At 42.6% G+C, this 20,263-nt stretch overlaps 1 pseudogene; it reads right to left on the bottom strand.

Moving 5' to 3' along the window:
- The window catches only part of LOC111964064 (colorectal mutant cancer protein-like), a 146,558-nt pseudogene extending 138,351 nt beyond the window's left edge, over positions 1 to 8,207 (bottom strand).
- Between the last annotated feature and the right edge of the window lie 12,056 nt (positions 8,208 to 20,263).

The following is a 20,263-nucleotide window of genomic DNA, read 5'->3' as shown; positions in this document are numbered from 1 at the left end:
ATGGCACTAAACTGTGTGTGTGTTTGTGTGTGTGAGGCATGAATCATGGGTGTGATCAGCGAGTGTATCCCAGCAGCGCTGATGAGATGGCACTTAACTGTGTGTGCGCATCCATGTGAGCATGTCATGTGTGTGTTACAGGCATGAATCATGCCTGCAATCCCGGGGAACATGTATGTTAGGGATGATTAGATGGTGTATGAGAGAGAGAGAATGAGGGAGAGAGGAGGCATGCGTCCCAACACTAACGAGATGGGCCTGTGTGTGCTGGGCTCAGCATATTGGCCAGGTTTTCAATCTAGAGTACCCTCGAAGCCAACCTTTATACAATCAGGAGTGGTGATGGAAAGAGCTTGGCTGAAAGGCAACAACACTTGAGTGCTCCAGTACATATGTACTTCCTCAAAAGAGGGAGAGGAATATCAAGATGTGCTCAACTGAGACAACCCACCACAGTAAAGTATTTACCGAAGGGCTAGAAAATATATTACAAGGCCACACGGTGTATTTAAGAATGGTATAGTGTGGGATTTCTTTGTTTAACCTATGAGAAAGCTAGGCCCGAAAGAAGCTCAGCCCTCAGGCTAAAAACAACTGCAACGAGTAATCATGAATCAAATCAGGGCCCTGTCCCAATACTTAGGCCTACAAATTCTCCTTTCCTTCCTCCCTTGCAGTTATCACAGTGACACAGACGTGGTTGGAATAATAGCAACTTATCCAAACCCCAACAGACGACCACAAGGAAAGAAAGAAGGGTGCAAGTACTCAAACAGGGTCTGAGACTGTTCAGAAAGAGAGTCCTCTTTCGGGGTCAAAGTGCACAGAGCTGTCCAAATAAAAAAGGGATTTGAAAAGTTTAGGTTTCAGTTCAATACGGTCAGAAATTCCCATTGACAGTGATATACCATCCTCATTGTATAATCTGTTTACGTCCGCTGCATGTGTCCAATGATTCCATTGGCAGTGTTAATCTGCCTTTACAGCCCTTGTTGGATGCTGGCTTCAGCCAACAAGGTAACAGCATTCCCTTAATTCCCCCTAACTAGCCAATAAAATACCAGCTAATGAATAGGAGTGTGAATGAACTCTAGCTGCAATAGAAAGCAATCTGCAAACCCAGGAATTAAGTTTCTTAATGACGTACACATTATTTCCCTCAAAACACAATGTTGTTTGCTAAGTGTAGAGGGAGAAGAAGTTAGGTAATGAGTGTTGGGTGAGGGGGCATGGGAATCTATTCAACCAGGGAAGGCAATGTATTCTCTGCTATACACAACGCTGACTGATGCACATAAACATTCACTCACTCTCACGTACGCCACGCATGCACGTGCACGCACACGCACTTCTATTCACACAGGAGAAAATTAAGGATTCACTCTGGACTCATCAGCTGATGTATAAAACCATCTCTTAATATTAATAAATGGCCTTCAACGACAGAACATAATACAAGGCCTCCACATACTAACAAGTCACATGGTCTATGTGAGTGCATGAAGGAAGTTAAAACTTATCCTAAATCACACATTTGGACCTTTTACATGAAGGCCTTTCATAAACATATATAAAAAAGGACCAACCCTGGCATGAAAATAAAATCATTGGCTACATAGCATCCATTCTGTACGTTCTCCCTAGTCTGAAAACATCCAAAAACATGACACGAACACGTCCATAAAGTCCCAGGTCGACCTACAGACAACCAAAGCTTTGATAGTTACACATCCTCCCTGTGTCAGCAACCAGATGTTCCATTAGGGCTGTAATCGAAACGGCTGTATATAGCAGTGCCGGCAGGACAAGCCCCTAAAGTGGGGCTTCTAATTGCGTGTGTGTGTGGGGGGGGGGGGGGTGACTAGTGACTACACTTTCTCACTCAGACACAAACATCACGCTCTGTCACTGACAACTGATAACGTTCAACCTCACATTCTCTCCGGTGCCTGTGCTAATCTACACAGAGACGGTGTCATGATGTTAATCTCAGTAATAAACCACTAAATTATTTATGTGGGTCCATAAGGACGCCCAGCCCTGAAAGCTGATATAGGAAGGGGACATGGCAGCTCATGAGACTGCCCCATATGATTCATAATAAATATGGATGCATTAATGAAGGGGTGTGATGGTGTGAGCACTGCTCAGGTAAGGTGATGGAGATTATGCTGATACCCCTATGATGATACTCCTCAAAGCTAAGTGACAAGGAGAGCCCCGATGTCACGACTTCCGCCGAAGTTGGTCCCTCTCCTTGTTCGGGTGGCAATTCTTTCCATTTGTTTTGTCTTGTTTTCCACACACCTGGTTTACATCTCCTCATGATTACTATGTGTATTTCGCCCTCTGTTCCCTCCATGTCTGTGTGGGGTATTGTTAATTGTCTAGATTGGCACGCACCCGGCTGGGTTGCGCCGGGTTTTATTTGTACCCGTGATTTGTGGCAGCCGGTACTTTGTACTTGGTTGTTGTACTTTGTGCTGCCTCACTTGTTCTTTGGGCATTTGTTTTTGTGACGCAGTTGCGTTCTGTTCTTACTATTGCCTCAGTAAAGTGCTTCTTTGTTCACTAATCTCTGCTCTCCTCCGCCTGACTACAATATAGCAAGTAAAACACTGGAATGGTAGATTTGCATGGAAGAATGTGCAAAGTAGAAATAGAAATAATGGGGTGCAAAGGAGCAAAATAAATAAATAAATACAGTAGGGGGATGAGGTAGTTGTCTAAATTATAGATGGGCTATGTACAGGTGCAGTAATCTGTGAGCTGCTCTGACAGCTGGTGCTTAAAGCTAGTGAGGGAGATAAGTGTTTCCAGTTTCAGGGATTTTTGTAGTTCGTTCCAGTCATTGGCAGCAGAGAACTGGAAGGAGAGGCGGCCAAAGGAGGAATTCGCTTTGGGGGTGACCAGAGAGATATACCTGCTGAAGCGCGTGCTACAGGTGGGTGCTGCTATGGTGACTAGCGAGCTGAGATAAGGGGGGACTTTACCTAGCAGGGTCTTGTAGATGACCTGGAGCCAGTGGGTTTGGCGACGAGTATGAAGCGAGGGCCAGCCAACGAGAGCATACAGGTCACAGTGGTGGGTAGTATATGGGGCTTTGGTGACAAAACAGATGGCACTGTGATAGACTGCATCCAATTTATTGAGTAGGGTATTGGAGGCTATTTTGTAAATGACATCGCCGAAGTCGAGGATCGGTAGGATGGTCAGTTTTACGAGGGTATGTTTGGCAGCATGAGTGAAGGATGCTTTGTTGCGAAATAGGAAGCCAATTCTAGATTTAACTTTGGATTGGAGATATTTGAGTTTGAGGTGCGGGAGGTTCCATGCACCAGCTACACCCACCGCATGGCACCCGACCTGAGAGTTGGAATCCTTACCCGGACCAAGCAGAAAATGTATTGCGATACACCACTGTGTTTCTGTAGTCAAAAGAGTTCTGTGGGTTTGACAAGTTATCTTGCTGAAGAGTAAAGACACAGGGATGGTGTCACAGTTAGAATAAATGTAATTTCAACTTAATCAATCCAGGAAGTAATCTTAAATTAAATTCACTTCTGGAATTGAGAAATCCTCATTATAGATGAATGGCTACGTTGCCCAGTCTTATGCACAGCTCTAGAATTACCCTCTCCTAATCATAAACAGGGGGTACCATGATGTCAAGCCATACAGGCAGGTGGTTACTATAAACAGGAGAGGAGAATGTGAGAAAATTGCGTTATCATGAGCAGCACTGCCCTCTAGAGCAATACCAGGCTTACTACACCTACCCTTAATTCATTCCCCCCCTTTTATACAGCGACAGTCCCTTCCCAGTAGGAGATTATATTTATTTTCAATGGTTCAACTTTCACACAGCATGACAACACTTCTCAGGGTTCTGTGTGTTACCTACTACACTGAGTATGAGGGTTGGAGGTGCCAGGACAGCTTACATAAACACTGTTGTCTGTTCTGGAATTCCAATTTCTTCAGACCACCATTCATTACATACTCATTCCTTCATCATTGGCCGTAATAAAGATCTCATAACTCAGAGGCTAAGTAGTCAGCTGATACTCCCTGATCTTACCGTTATGTCCTATATCAGGGTTTACCAAATGGTGGGTGGCACTGGCAGCCAATTTGTACTGGGCCGGAGAATGGCTTGTGACTAAAAACAACTAGGCCTAATTTGCTCATTGGGTGGCTCACAAGAAAATTCTAAAGGAAACATACCAGGAATCAATACAATGCAATGCTACCACCAGCACTACCAGCGTCACCAGAGGCATACTCACTGTGTTGGCCAGCTCCAGGTAATTTCCCCCCAGGGGGACACAGCGGGCGCTGGTCTGGGACAGGAGCATATGAAGGGCAGCCTGCTGTTCTAGGACAGTCCCAGGCGGTTCCAGGACCTTCTGGAGGATGGCTGGCTGCTGCTGGTTCTGTGTTTGCCGAGGCTGTATGTCTGGACTCTGGAGGTCCCTGGCCCCAGAGTCGTACTCCCAGCTCTCTCTGGCCCCTGACAGGGCCCCTAGGGGACACATGTTATAAATCAAAACTAAACAGGTAGTAACTCATAACTAATAAACACTGTCAAGGGTTTACACTCCCAACCAGATCTGATTTAAAAGAACCTCAGTCTACATATTTTTCTGCATGCCTTATTGCTTCCCTGTGCAAGTAGATTTAAATTTTTTGTACTCTGTGGATTACTTTTGAAGTGGTTTCATGCACATGTAAAGTGGGTCGAGTTAGGCTGATTGAATTAGTCACTATAAATGGCCCATGTTTGTGAATGGGCTTGAGGTAAACATTCCTGGTCATTATGCTCTCATTTCATTACACAATAATGAGCACTCCCTGATGTTCCAGGAACAATTAAAACAAAGGTCACTGAAGGTTTAGGCTAGCAACAAAGCTAAAAACCCTAGCCTCAGTCATGCAGGCTATGTTGTGGTTGTTAGAGGTTTGGTGTCAGTTGTTTATGGTTAATGACTGTGGTATAAGAGTAAGTGGTAGTTTGTGGTTAGTTGTTGGATGTTAGGTTTAGTTGTTTGGTGTTGCCTGTTCTTAGTTGGTTTTATGCTTGTAGGCAGCTGTGATTAGTTGCCGTCTCTTGTTCAACAATACCGTTTCCAATAGTGCCTAATCGTGATTAGCTATCTCCAAACTCACCCAGGCTGTTCTCGCTGCTGGTTGGCCAAGAGGCGATGTGTTCCCTGAGCTTCCTAGTTTCAGAGTCCTGGGAGCGTTGGGAGAGCTCGCCCTCTTCCTTGCGGATCTCGTTGACCAGCTGCATGCGGCAGCGGGTGAAGTCCTCGAAGGAGATCTTGCCTCGCTCATCCGCTCCCAGCTGGCCCATGATCTCTGCCACAGACTCCTCCATGTTTAGCTGTCTGCACACCATCAGCAGGTCATTCCTAACAGGAGAGAGGGAGATAGAAAAAGAAAGGGAGAGAAGGACATAAGATAGAGAAGGAAAGAAAGGCAGAGGGAAAAGGAGAGGGAGAGAGGAAGAGAATGGTTTTCAATTGTCTGAAGAGTGGTGTACTAGTTTCATCACTAACCTGAATTTCTGATACATTAACCAGGGCACCAGCCTGAGAAATGTGCTTCACTTCTCAAAGAAGTTAAAAGTAATATTAGGAAAGGTTTACATTACATTACATTTAAGTCATTTAGCAGACGCTCTTATCCAGAGCGACTTACAAATTGGTGCATTCACCTTATGATATCCAGTGGAACAACCACTTTACAATAGTGCATCTAACTCTTTTAAGGGGGGGGGGGGGTTAGAAGGATTACTTTATCCTATCCTAGGTATTCCTTAAAGAGGTGGGGTTTCAGGTGTCTCCGGAAGGTGGTGATTGACTCCGCTGACCTGGCGTCGTGAGGGAGTTTGTTCCACCATTGGGGTGCCAGAGCAGCGAACAGTTTTGACTGGGCTGAGCGGGAACTGTACTTCCTCAGAGGTAGGGAGGCGAGCAGGCCAGAGGTGGATGAACGCAGTGCCCTTGTTTGGGTGTAGGGCCTGATCAGAGCCTGAAGGTACGGAGGTGCCGTTCCCCTCACAGCTCCGTAGGCAAGCACCATGGCCTTGTAGCGGATACGAGCTTCAACTGGAAGCCAGTGGAGAGAGCGGAGGAGCGGGGTGACGTGAGAGAACTTGGGAAAGTTGAACACCAGACGTGCTGCGGCGTTCTGGATGAGTTGTAGGGGTTTAATTTAGAGGGGCTAAATGGGTTTCTTAGATGAAGTTGAAAAGCACACAATTCGTGTCAGGCAAAATATATTCCCCTAGACAGGGGATTTGATCCCTGTATGCCCTTCAAGCTATAGTTATTTAGCACAATGGATATCTTATTCATCAGTTTCATTTTTATTTATTTTATTTATTTCACCTTTATTTAACCAGGTAGGCAAATTGAGAACACGTTCTCATTTACAATTGCGACCTGGCCAAGATAAAGCAAAGCAGTTCGACACATACAACAACACATAGTTACACATGGCGTAAAACAAACATACAGTCAATAATACAGTGAAAAATAAGTCTATATACAATGTGAGCAAGTGAGGTGAGATAAGGGAGGTGAAGGCAAACAAAATATATATATAAATAAATAAAAATATAAAAAAGGCCATGGTGGCGAAGTAAATACAATATAGCAAGTAAAAAATAAAAAATAAAACAGTTTCATGTCTAAGGGTTTGTATGCATGGTTCATTTTGTCACCTTTAATGCCTTACAGAGGCAACAAATCCATTTTATACAGTGCATTCTAGGCAACAAATAGTATCTCAAGTGGCTAAGCAAACCATGGGTTTCCCTGTAAAAACAGAAGAACAGATGTGTTTGAGTTGAGTCAAAAGTGCCAATATTAAGCTCTAGCTCCTCTCCTGCATGTTTTACTTTTCCTCACTGCTCACTCTGCTTGTGTATATAGCCTTCAGCAGGCCTACTTTATTTACTAACAAGAACAATCAACACTTCAGAGTTTATAAACATCTTATAATTAGAGACCACCACTGTGATTATAACTCATATCGCTGTGTAAGCTGTAACTTAATAACTTACTGCCACCATAACTCACACTCAGAAGACTATGTTAGGATAGGAATAGGCCTAGATTCTTATCCCGAGGTCTGGGCAAATGTTCAATTTCAGTTCCCTGTGCTCAGGAGTTTTCTCTGTGATCTTGACTGGCTCATGCCATCTTGATGTGTCTTTGGGTGCTGCATCAAAACCAGTTGCTGTGATCGGCGTTAGAGGGTTGGTGTTTATTTGCAGTATGTAGGCTAAGGCCTCGTCAATAAACATGGGGCCGCGGGAAAGCAGTAATGAACAGCATTAGTGCATAAGCTATTAGAACATGAGCATCGATACATTTTCTTGTAACAAGCTAAAAACTGGATGGTAATTATTATGATATTGTTGGTCACATAATAAGAACTACAGTATGTTATTGGTCAACAGTTTATTCTATTCTGGAGCTAGTCAGTGGTCTACTGTCTGGGGGTCTAGTTTCATCTAGCTAGATTACTGTTGCAACATTTCCATCGTCAAACGGAAATTTGAGTAGCTAGCGAACTTTCAAAACCTCAAGCCAAACGCCATGGCATGCAGATGTTTTGTAGGTTGCCTTTGCCAGTTGTCGAGCCTGAGCATATTTCGAATACCGAGGTATGTTTTCGAAGCGGTCAAAACAAAATCTGAGAAATTGTTCTTTACTGAACTCACCGGAAAATGAAATTAGTTTATATTACAAAACTAAAGCAAAGAATCGCAGCTAAATAAATTGCAATAATTTCAGCTCGTATTTAACGTTAGATGTATGGACAATAGGTAACATTGAATTCTAAATCCACCTTGTAGTTAATAAATAGCCTACCTGTTGATGTATCCATCACCGTCGCCGTCGCAAGTCAGAAACAACCGCCTCATCCTCTCCTCTTCGCCGGTGCTAGATGTGTCACTACTACCGCTACTCACACTCACAGCCGCCATGAGCTTCCCTCAATAAATACTGTAATTTGGCTACTACCGCTTCTAGTATCCAATCTCAAAAAAGTAACTGCTCCTTCATCACACTTCCCGTAAGTGTAGGCTAATACCCGGCACTGGGTTGAATAGAATCAAATGTAAACTTGGGTTTAGGTCACTTCTGCGAAAAGAAGGGTGCAGCGTGTGCCGTAAAAGTCAAGCTCGACATCTGTTGGGGGTCAGCGAGGGCGTTAAAATGCTTTTGGGTAAACTGTTGGTGAGGCGGAGTGGGTTGGTCTTTCGGCAGTCTAGCAGAGCATTGCAATGCACTTTGTAGGATATTGTCCTGTGCAGCATTAAAACTATGCACAAGGATTGCACATTTGATAGTTCAAATACCAAAACTATTGATAACTATTTATTATTTAAACAAGAGGACTCTCAATAAAGTTACCACATGTATGTTGTTGCAAAGTAACAAAGCATTTCATTGATGAAACATGAATACCTGAAGTAATATAGGCCTAGCTAGGTAATAGACCTGTATGTAATGGCTGTGAGCTATTTACAGAACACATTTGCCTAATGATCCATGTGGTACAGCAAACTGTCCATAGAATTCAAGATAACATAAATATAATAGATGTAGGCTATGATGTAGACCTGGCTATCTCTATGAAACCATCTTTCCCAGCAAAGAACAGGAGACTTCATCATGTCTGAAGTCTGGACTCTGAACAAATGTAGTTTGTGGATGGATCTTTTCCCCCTCTTGTACTCCTGACAGAGGACTCCTGATATCTCCAGGAGTGATACTGTTAGTATAATTTTTGTCTTAATTTGTTGTTGTCTAGTACTGTCTTTTTGCTTGCTAGGGCCATCTACTTTAAGTACCATCTGTCTTCCCAGTAGCCTACTTGGTGTTTGAACTGCTGAGAGCTCATAACTTGCAGTTGACACATCAACCAGGATTAGGGGGCAGGGCAATTTGTTACTGTTGTTGTTTTCGTAATCAGTGGCTGTATTGGAGGGGCAGTGGCTTCTCCTCTCCTAGTCAATTAGTAGTGGGAAGTGTACTCTTCCCCTCTGCTAGGCAATTAGCAATTACAGTTAGTGCTTCAGTCTCCCCTGTTTTCTCAGCGGTGGTCTCGTAGCCAAAACTAAGACGGTTCTGCCGAGTTGATCTGTGGAAAGAGAAGACGGCGCCATTAGTTATAAATGTCTCCAGCGAACAAAACATAAACAACATTTGTAAAGTTTTACCTTCAATTTCAAGCAAGGCTTGGTCTCCAGCAACATTTGGAACTGTCGATCTGCAGTCAAGAATGCCAAGTTCATCTCAGCCGATGCTGCCCTTCAGTCCCGAGACATTTTGGCCCAGATGGAGACATGGATCACCCAAGAGAACACTGCTACTCCAGCTGCTCTCTCTTCATCTGACTACGTGTTATCTCATAGTCCAATAGCATCTGGTCATCGCGGTGGTGGCACAGGTCCACTCTTTTCTCCCTCACTCACCTGTGCATCTCATTTGAAATCCATACTGTCACTTGTCCACTCAAGATGAACATTGTTTTCATCTATCATCCACTGGGTGCGCTTAGAGTTCCTCAACGAGTTTGACAACTTGATAAGCTCATTTCCTGATGATGGTTCACTGCTCTTTGTACTGGGCGACTTCAACCTCCCGACATCTTCCTTCAATTAATTTATTTCTACCTCTTTCTTTCCCCTCCTTGACTCTTTTGACCTCACCATTTCCCAGTCCCCTCCCACTCATAAGGCAGGCAATACGCTTGACCGCATCTTTACTAGAGGCTGTTCGCCTACTAATCTCAGTGCAACCTCCCTCCAGGTCTCTGATCACTACTTTGTTTACTTTTCTGTCTCTCTCTCCTCCAACCCTACCCACTTAGCCCCTACCCAGATGGTCATGCGCTGTATCAATCTTCGCTCTCGCTCTCGCTCTCCCACTCCCTTCTCCTCTTCTATCCTACTCGCCTCCCTTTCCACATCCTATGATTCGCACTGTCCCCTTTCCTCCCGGCCGGCTCGGACCTCCTTCTCCATGGCTGAGTGACTCATGGTGAGCTTATGGAACAGGAGGAAAATGGAGGAAAGGTCCTCCAGAAGTTATCATCCTTTCACTCCCTCCTCTCTACCTTCTCTACCTACGTATCTGCTGCTAAAGCCACTTTTCTGTATAATTAGATTTCAATTTTTTGCTTATTTTTGGAAACAAAAAACATACAAACTAACATTTACTTACAGTTCCACAAACATTAATGACATCACACTTGGTCAGACCCCATTTTCCCACCGTATCCACAGCCAATGTTGTTTCCAATACCTGTAAGACTCTACCCTATTTGACTTCAAATTGTGTTATGTTTGTGTCTGTAGACAGATTTTTTTATATATATACACTACCGTTCGAAAGTTTGGGGTCACTTAGAAATGTCCTTATTTTTTAAAGAAAAGCAGATTTTCTGTCCATTAAAATAACATCAAATAGATCAGAAATACAGTGTAAAAATTGTTAATATTGTAAATGACTATTGTAGCTGGAAACTGATTTTTTATGGAATATTTACATAGGCATACAGAGGCCCATTATCAGTAACCATCACTCCTGTGTTCCAATGGCACGTTGTGTTAGCTAATCCAAGTTTATCATTTTAAAAGGCTAATTGATCATTAGAAAACTATTTTGCAATTATGTTAGCACAGCTGAAACTGTTATTGTCACGCCCTGACCTTAGTATTCTTTGTTTTCTTCATTATTTTTGGTTAGGTCAGGGTGTGACAAGGGTGATATATGTTTTTTGTCCTGTCAAGGGTTTTTGTATGTTTATGGGGTTTGTTACTAGTCTAGGTGTTTTGTATGTCTATGGTTGCCTAGATTGGCAGCTGTTTATCGTTGTCTCTGATTGGGAACCATATTTAGGCAGCCATATTCCTTGAGTATTTCGTGGGTGATTGTCCTTGTTTAGTTGCCTGTGAGCACTACGTTGGCTTCACGGTTTGTTTTGTTAAAGTGTTCTTTGTTTAAATAAATAGAAGAATGGATTCTAATCACGCTGCGCCCTTGGTCCACTCCTTTAAACGGCCGTGACAGATATGCTGATTAAAGAAGCAAAAAACGGCCTTCTTTAGACTAGTTGAGTATCTGGAGCATCAGTATTTGTGGGTTCGATTACAGGCTCAAAATGGCCAGAAACAAAGACTTTCTTCTGAAACTCGTCAGCCTATTCTTGTTCTGAGAAATGAAGGCTATTCCATGCGAGAAATTGCCAAGAAACTGAAGATCTCGTACAACGCTGTGTGCTACTCCCTTCACAGAACAGCGCAAACTGGCTCTAACCAGAATAGAAAGAGGAGTGGGAGGCCCCGATGCACAACTGAGCAAGAGGACAAGTACATTAGAGTGTCTAGTTTGAGAAACAGACGCCTCACAAGTCTTCAACTGGCAGCTTCATTAAATAGTACCCGCAAAACACCAGTCTCAACAGTGAAGAGGCGACTCAGGGATGCTGCCCTTTATATAGATGAGAACTCCCTTGGTAGATAGTGTGGTCTACAGCTTATCATGAGGTATTTTACCTCAGGTGAGCAATACCTTGAGACTTCTTTAATATTAGACATTGCACAACAGCTCATATTACCAGACGTAGCTGCTCTGTCCTGCCGATGCATGGAGAAGCCAGCCAGCTTTATAATATCTGTGTCGTCGTTTAGCCACGGTTCGGGGAAACATAAGATATTACAGTTTTAAAGTCCCGTTGGTAGGATAGTCTTAATAGTAGATTGTCCAGTTTGTTTCCCAATGATTGAAAATATGGGCCAATAATACTGAGGGTAGTGATGGTTTACCTACTCGTCGGCAAATTCTTACAAGGTACCCCACCCTCCTCCCCCTTTTTTTCTGTTTTATCTTCACACAGATGACTGGGATTTGGGCCTTGTCTCGACAAAGCGGTATATCCTTCGTGTCGAACTCATTAAAGAAAAAATATTTTTCCAGTTCGAGGTGAGTAATCTTTGTTCTGATGTCCAGAAGCTCTTTTCGGTCATAAGAGACATTGTGTACAAAATGAGTTACAAACAATGTGAAAAAAAAAAAAAATAGCACAGTTGGTTAGGAGCCCGTAAAACAACAGCCATCCCCTCTGGCGCCATTATCACTCATCACATGGTCTCTGCGATCATTGCTATGCGATTGACACTCAAATAATGGCTGAACCCTGGCCGTGACCCCACTCTATGAGGGTGTCTCAGGGGGAGTGGGATATGCAAAAAATGAATTTTATAACGTGTATAATACATACTTGTACATGTGTGAAATATGACGAATGTAAGCACCCACCTACAGTAATTATGAAAAACTTTACTGAATGTTCTACTCGTACTTGCAGTAATTTAGTGGTTAATGGGGAACTAGAACTAAAGCGGTCTACAAATTGTTATGTTCCAGCCCCCGACCATCCGCTCAAGGAAAAATCGTCCCATGCTGAATCTAGTTGATGATCCCTGACCTATATGGTATTAGTCGAAAAGGCGTACAATATGATGTGGAAGGAGGGGGTTGCTAATCAAGCTTAATCTTTTGGAGGTAGGAGAAAGAATGTACAATTGGATAAAGGACTTCCTGTTTGGAAGATCTATCCAGGTGAGGGTGGGGAAGTCTCTGTCAGACAGTTACTTGGTGGATAACGGTACACCGCAGGGGTGTGTGATTAGTCCTCTTTTGTTCTCGATCATGATCAATGATGTTTACTCTCAGGTATGGACGGATATTGGTAGGTCTTTATTTGCAGATGATGGGGCCTAATGGAAGAGGCAAAGAAATGTACCATACAAAGTCAGGAAGTTACATGAAATGGTTGAGGTAGAGCGGTGGGCATTGAAGTGGGGATTCAGGTTTTCTGTAGAAAAAACTCAGTGTTTTTTTGGTGGGAGATGAAATATGCCTGAGGTTGTATGGGAGACATTTGGAGAGGGTGGGGTCCTTCAGGTTTCTTGGGGTATACTTTGATACTAAGCTGACCTGTGCAGAACACATGTATAGAGTGGTGGGAAAATGTAAAAAAGTTCTAAATGGGACGCTCTATGACAGGGACAGAGTGGGGGGCTGGGCGTTCCTCACTGAGGACCATGTATGTTGCTTTGATCCAATCTGTAATAGACTATGGAAGTATAGTGTATGGTTCGGCAGCCAGGATATCACTGGAAAGGCTTGATGTCATATAGGCACAAGGTAGCAGAATATGTAGTGGGGCCTCTAGTGTCAGCTCTACAGTTGGAGATGGGGGAGATGCTATTACATATAAGAAGGCAAAAGCTGACAATGAACTAGTGGGTTAACTTACAGGGGCATGGGGTGTTTGAACCCCACAAAAGGGTTACTACAGGCATGTTGGGAACATGAACATGGACAGAATAAAAGTTTTAGATGGGTGGGTGATAACCAGGCGAGGCAGATGAGATTGTATGGCATGGACTTTAGCCCCACGGTACCTATCCCTGTGAGTCCACCATGGCTACTCCCACCTCCAGTAGTTGATTTACAAGTGCTGGAGAGAGTACGGAAAGACAGGGATGGGGTTGATCCATCCAAGTTATTTAAAAGACAACTGGATACAGTATATATGGATTTTATACCAATATATACAGATGGATCAAAAGATCCAAGGACAGGTCGGACTCTGTCAGCCTTTGTTGTACAGGAAAGTTGGGTCGCAGTAAGGAAATGTATTACAGACCACCTGGCTGTATACACAGCAGAGCTGATGGCTGTACTGTTGGCCTTGCAGTGGGTGGAGGAAGTTCCAAAAAGAGTAAAGTAAACCTGTAAAGTAAACCTGTCCCAGCCCTGCTGTTTTCAACTCTCTAGAGACAGCAGGAGCGGTAGAGATACTCTGATTGATCGGCTATGAAAAGCCAACTGATATTTACTCCTGAGGTGCTGACCTGTTGCACCCTCGACAACCACTGTGATTATTATTATTTGACTCTGCTGGTCATCTATGAACATTTGAACATCTTGGCCATGTTCTGTTATAATCTCCACCCGGCACAGCCAGAAGAGGACTGGCCACCCCTCATAGCCTGGTTCCTCTCTAGGTTTCTTCCTAGGTTCTGGCCTTTCTAGGGAGTTTTTCCAGCCACCGTGCTTCTACACCTGCATTGCTTGCTGTTTGGGGTTTTAGGCTGGGTTTCTGTACAGCACTTTGAGATATCAGCTGATGTAAGAAGGGCTCTATAAATACATTTGATTTGATTTAAAGTTAGAGTATATGCTCTGACTCGTGCTATGTTGATGAGTCTGCAAGCATTTAGCTACAGTATATGAGGTACTCCAAATTCATGCCCACAGAGACAGTGGAGCATGTGCTAATACAGTGTGGGCAGTATGATGGGGAAAGAGATACTGAGATCCAGTATGAGGGAGAAGGGGACACAGGAATTGAGTTTAAAGAGCATAGTGAGTAGAACATCGTTAGACACAGTCATAAAATTGTGTTATATTTTTTAAGAGAAAAGGGGCTGACAGGTGGGATTTAGTCCTTCCCTGTCTCTGGCATACACTCCAGTACAGTAGGTGGCGGTAATGCCCCATAACATTGGATGCCAACCGCCGATAAACCCCACAGAAGAAGAAGCGACGAGGAAGCAAACATTAAAACCTAGCGGTCAAACACAGAAATGGTTCCAATCATTTTTCCACTATTAATTTTCTCCATAGGATATTTTAGAACCACTTCAAATTAAGTATGTGTTTGTTGTAGGCTTACCTTGGCGTGACATTTTGATAACCGTTTAATTCTATCTCGGACAAGGTGAGTTTTACCAATATATTCGCCTCAATTTACTGTGAAATGCTAATTAGCAGAGAACCTCATGCAAGACTACAAATTCCTGCAGGAAGCTCCTGCACGTCATCTCTAGCCGACACTGTCGTTCACCAGCAAGATCACAGACCTTCTGTGCCCTAATCCATGTGCTATATTTTAATGAATTGAATAAAGTGTTGAAATTAATTGAATAAAGTGTTGAACTTCTTCTCTCCCCTTTCTCTCTGTCTTTGCTAGCCACTGACTACACTTTAGCTAGCTAGCTAGTTAGCAGAGCAGTAGATACTTATTTTTTGTTTTACTGAGCCTAGAGAATTGTTTGCACAGTATGTCAACCTTGGTGTCTGTTTCAGACCTAATGGCATATTTCAAGGATGAACATAAAAGCATTAAACGGGGAGAAGACCACTATAAGTCCAGCCATGTTGAGAAGTACAGCTAGTGAGGGGCAACTTACTGGTTTGGTCAAGGCCAGAATGAGGGATAAAGTTTATCCTGTGTTGGTGAGTGTAGCTATTAAGTAGAGTTTGACCATTTTATCAATACAATGTGTTAAGTAAAGCTGTCAACATTGTACAACGAAAGAGCCACATGAAAGCAAACAAGAGGCAGTGCTGTATCATGAATACAGCCAGGTAAATTGTGTTTAACCCATTTACATGTGACTGTATGATACTGCACTGCATCGTGTGCCTTATCGCAGTAATAAAACTGTTAAAATAACAATTAATAAAATATTTTCATTAACATTTTTATTTTGATAAGTACATTCATACAATTTCATTTTTCTGCCAGAAGATATTGTCCAGCCATGAATCTGGTTATTTTGGTCATGTTGCTACAGACGTGACCCAGTCCTTAATTATATTTGTATCATTGCTATTCAAAAGGACTGGTCATCCATTACAAAGAAAATGGTTGCTATGCAGGCTGGATAACGTTATTGTCACTTGCTACCTAGCTAGTTAGCCAATTTCAGCTAACTAAGTCACGTCAAACACTGAACCTGGAATGACAGTACACGATCTGGATTATTATTATTATTTATTTATTTATTTAGGGGGTAGATCAGCTTTAATATTACAGATATATTGTAGCTTCCATCAATGTAATTGTCTGCATCACTTCCAATCACCCATATATTTTTTGCAAATATATATATACATACATGCATACATATAAATACACAAATGCATACATATACGTACATACATATACATACATGAAGTCGGTAGTTTACATACACCTTAGCCAAATACATTTAAAGTCAGTTTTTCCTGACATTTAATCCTAGTAAAAATTCCCTGTCTTAGGTCAGTTAGGATCACCACTTTATTTTAAGAATGTGAAATGACAGAATACTCAGAGAGAATGATTTATTTCAGCTTTTATTTCTTTCATCACATTCCCAGTGGGTCAGATGTTTACATACACTCAATTAGTATTTGGTAGCATTGCCTTTAAATTGTTTAACTTGGGTCAAACGTTTCAGGTAGCCTTCTACAAGCTTCCCACAATAAGTTGGGTGAATTTTGCCCCATTCCTCCTGACAGAGCTGGAGTAACTGAGTCAGGTTTGCAGGCCTCCTTGCTCACACACATTTTTTCAGTTCTGCCCACAACATTTCTATAGGATTGAGGTCAGGGCTTTGTGATGACCACTCCAATACCTTGACTTTGTCGTCCTTAAGCCATTTTGCCACAACTTTGGAAGTATGCTTGGGGTCATTGTCCATTTGGAAGAGCCATTTGCGACCAAGCTTTAACTTCCTGACTGATGTCTTGAGATGTTGCTTCAATATATCCACATAATTTTCCTCCCTCATGATGCCATCTGTTTTGTGAAGTGCACCAGTCTCTCCTGCGGCAAATCACACCCACAACATGATGCTGCCACCCACGTTCTTCAGGGTTGGGATGGTGTTCTTCGGCTTGCAAGCCTCCCCCTTTTTCCTCCAAACATAACAATGGTCATTATGGCCAAACAGTTCTATTTTTGTTTCATCAGACCAGAGGACATTTCTCCAAAAAGTACGATCTTTGTCCTCATGTGCAGTTGCAAACCGTAGTCTGGCTTTTTATGGGGGTTTTCCTTGCTGAGCGGCCATATAACCTAAAAAGGTTATATCAATATAGGACTCGTTTTACTGTGAATATAGATACCTTTGTACCTGTTTGCTCCAGCATCTTCACAAGGTCCTTTGCTGTTGTTCTGGGATTGATTTGCACTTTTCGCACCAAAGTACGTTCAACTCTAGGACACAGGACTCCTTCCTGAGCGGTATGATGGCTACGTGATCCCATGGTGTTTATACTTGCGTAGTATTGTTTGTACAGATGACCGTGGTGCCTTCAGGCATTTGGAAATTGACTTGTGGAGGTCTACAATTTTTTTCTGATGACATGGCTGATTTCTTATGATTTTCCCATGATGTCAAGCAAAGAGGCACTGAGTTTGAAGGTAGGCCTTGAAATAYATCCACAGGTACACCTCCAATTGACTCAAATGATGTCAATAAACCTATCAGAAGCTTCTAAAGCCATGACATCATTTTCTGGAATTTTCCAAGCTCTTTAAAGGCACAGTCAACTTAGTGTATGTAAACTTCTGACCCACTGGAATTGTGATACAGTGAATTATAAGTGAAATAATCTGTCTGTAAACAATTGTTGGAAAAATTACTTTTGTCATGCACAAAATAGATGTCCTAACCGACTTGCCAAAACTATAGTTTGTTAACAAGAAATGTGTGGAGTGTTTGAAAAATGAGTTTTAATGACTCCAGCCTAAGTGTATGTAAACCTCCGACTTCAACTGTATATGTTGAAGAGGGTGTGGCTTAAGCTGCATCCCTGTCTCACCCCACGGCCCTGTGGGAAGAAATGTGTGTGTTTTCTGCCTATTTTAACTGCACACTTGTTGTTTGTGTACATGGATTTTATAATGTCGTATGTTTTTCCCCCAACACTACTTTCCATCAATTTGTATAGCAGACCCTCATGTCAAATTGAGTCGAAAGCATTTTTGAAATCAACAAAGCATAAGAAGAATTTGCCTTTGTTTTGGTTTGTTTGTTTGTCAATTAGGGTGTGCAGGGTGAATATGTGGTCTGTCGTACGATAATTTGGTAAAAAGCTAATTTGACATTTGCTCAGTACATTGATTTCACTGAGGAAATGCACGAGTCTGCTGTTAATGATAATGCAGAGGATTTTCCCAAGGTTGCTGTTGACGCATACCCCACGGTAGTTATTGGGGTCAAATTTGTCTCCACTTTTGCGTGTAGCCAATTGGAATTTGTTGTCTGTATATTTTATCATTTCATTGAGGATACCATCAACACCTCAGGCCGTTTTGGGTTGGAGGGTTTTTATTTTGTCCTGTAGTTCATTCAAGGTAATTGGAGAATCCAGTGGGTTCTGGTAGTCTGTAATAGTTGATTCTAAGATTTTTATTTGATCATGTATATGTTTTTGCTGTTTGTTCTTTGTCATAGAGCCAAAAAGATTGGAGAATTGGTTTCCCCATACATCTCAATTTTTGATAGATAATTCTTTGTGTTGTTGTGTGTTTAGTGTTTTCCAATTTTTCCAGAAGTGGTTAGAGTCTATGAATTCTTCAATTACATTGAGCTGATTTCTGATGTGCCGTTCCTTCTTATTCCGTAGTGTATTTCTGTATTGTTTTAGTGATTCACCATAGTGAAGTCGTAGACTCAGGTTTTCAGGGTCTCTATGTTTTTGGTTGGACAGGTTTCTCAATTTCTTTCTTCGGTTTTTGCATTCTTCATCAAACCATTTGTCATTGTTGTTCATTTTCTTCGGTTTTCTGTTTGGAATTTTTAGATTAGATAGGGAAGCTGAGAGGTCAAATATACTGTTAACATTTTCTACTACCAAATTTACACCTTCACTATTACAGTGGAACGTTTTGTCTAGAAGGGATTGCATTTGATGTTGCCTAACTGTTTTTTGGTAGGTTTCCACAATACATTCCTTCCATCTATAGCATTTCTTAATATTAATTTGGCTTTGATGCCTCATGACTGAGTATTGCTCTGTTCAAGTAGACTGTGATTTTGCTGTGATCTGATAGGGGTGTCAATGGGCTGACTGTGAACACTCTGAGAGACTCTGGTTTGAGGTCAGTGATAAAGTAGTCTACAGTACTACTGCCAAGAGATGAGCTATAGGTGTACCACCTACCGTAGGAGTCCCCTCGAAGCCTACCATTGACTATGTACATACCCAGCATGCGACAGAGCTGCAGGAGTTGTGACCCATTTTTGTTGGTTATGTTGTCATAGTTGTGCCTAGGGGGGCATATGAGGGAGGGAATGCTGTCACCTCCAGGCAGGTGTTTGTCCCCCTGTGTGCTGAGCGTGTTATGTTCTTGTCTGGTTCTGGCATTGAAGTCGCTACAGACGAGTACATGTCCCTGGCCCTGGAAATGATTGAGAAGCTGTCTTTTTTAAAGTATGGGGATTCTAGTGGGGGGATATAGGTAGCACACAGGAGGTCATTTTTCTCTGTTAAGATCATTTCCTTTTGAATAGCCAAATGTAAAATGTTCCTGTTTTGATTAATTTAATGGAGTGAGTTAGGTCTGCTCTATACCAAATTAGCATACACCCATAGTCTCTTCCCTGTTACACATCTGGTAGTTTGGTGGATGGGACTACCAGCTCTCTGTAACCTAGAGGGCAACCAGTGGGTCCGTCTCCTCTATACTGTAATGACCTGACTAGATCATAAATGAACAATTGTCCAGACAGAGGATTGAGTTTGCGAATTGACGGTTTATTAAACCAACTTTACACAGGCTACTGTTTGGCCGTAGCCCACGCCAAATAAATGACAGATAACCCACAAGCCAATCGTGACCTTCTCTTGTGAAGCCCAGACGTAAAGAGAGAACAAAGGCTAAACCTGGTCTTAACTTCCAATGATCCACCCCCCCTCCACGCCACTCCGCCAACCGCCAGGATGCCGGCATCAGAACATTCCATGCATTCCCGTGATTGGCAGATAGCAGGTTGATTGACATGTCGGACCCTGCGAACACTGGGTACTGGTCAGTACAACACAACCACCTACTAGCCTAACACATAACACACAGCTGTCTGTGCGGGTCGCTACAATACTATGTTTCTTGTAGGATGACAATGTCTGTATTTCCGATTTCTTTGATGAAGTACAGGTTCCTGCTCTTTAGGCCAAACGCAGATGACCTAAGGCCTGGGATATTCCAGGATGAGATAGTGAAGGCTTTGTGTTCCATAAAGTGTCCAATGTTGTTGGTTGTGTGGTTTGGTCTCAGGACAGTAAGTGTGAGCAGAGCCTGCTGAGCATCTGGTACATGCCATTGGCTTGGGCTAGTGTAAGTGTGGGGGTTGGGCCTGTTTGCCTGCTCACGGCCTGGGCATATGTGT

Source organism: Salvelinus sp. IW2-2015, linkage group LG5 (genome assembly GCF_002910315.2).
Source record: "Salvelinus sp. IW2-2015 linkage group LG5, ASM291031v2, whole genome shotgun sequence".
Classification (NCBI taxonomy): Eukaryota; Metazoa; Chordata; class Actinopteri; order Salmoniformes; family Salmonidae; genus Salvelinus; species Salvelinus sp. IW2-2015.
This window is presented reverse-complemented; position numbering and strand designations above follow the sequence as displayed.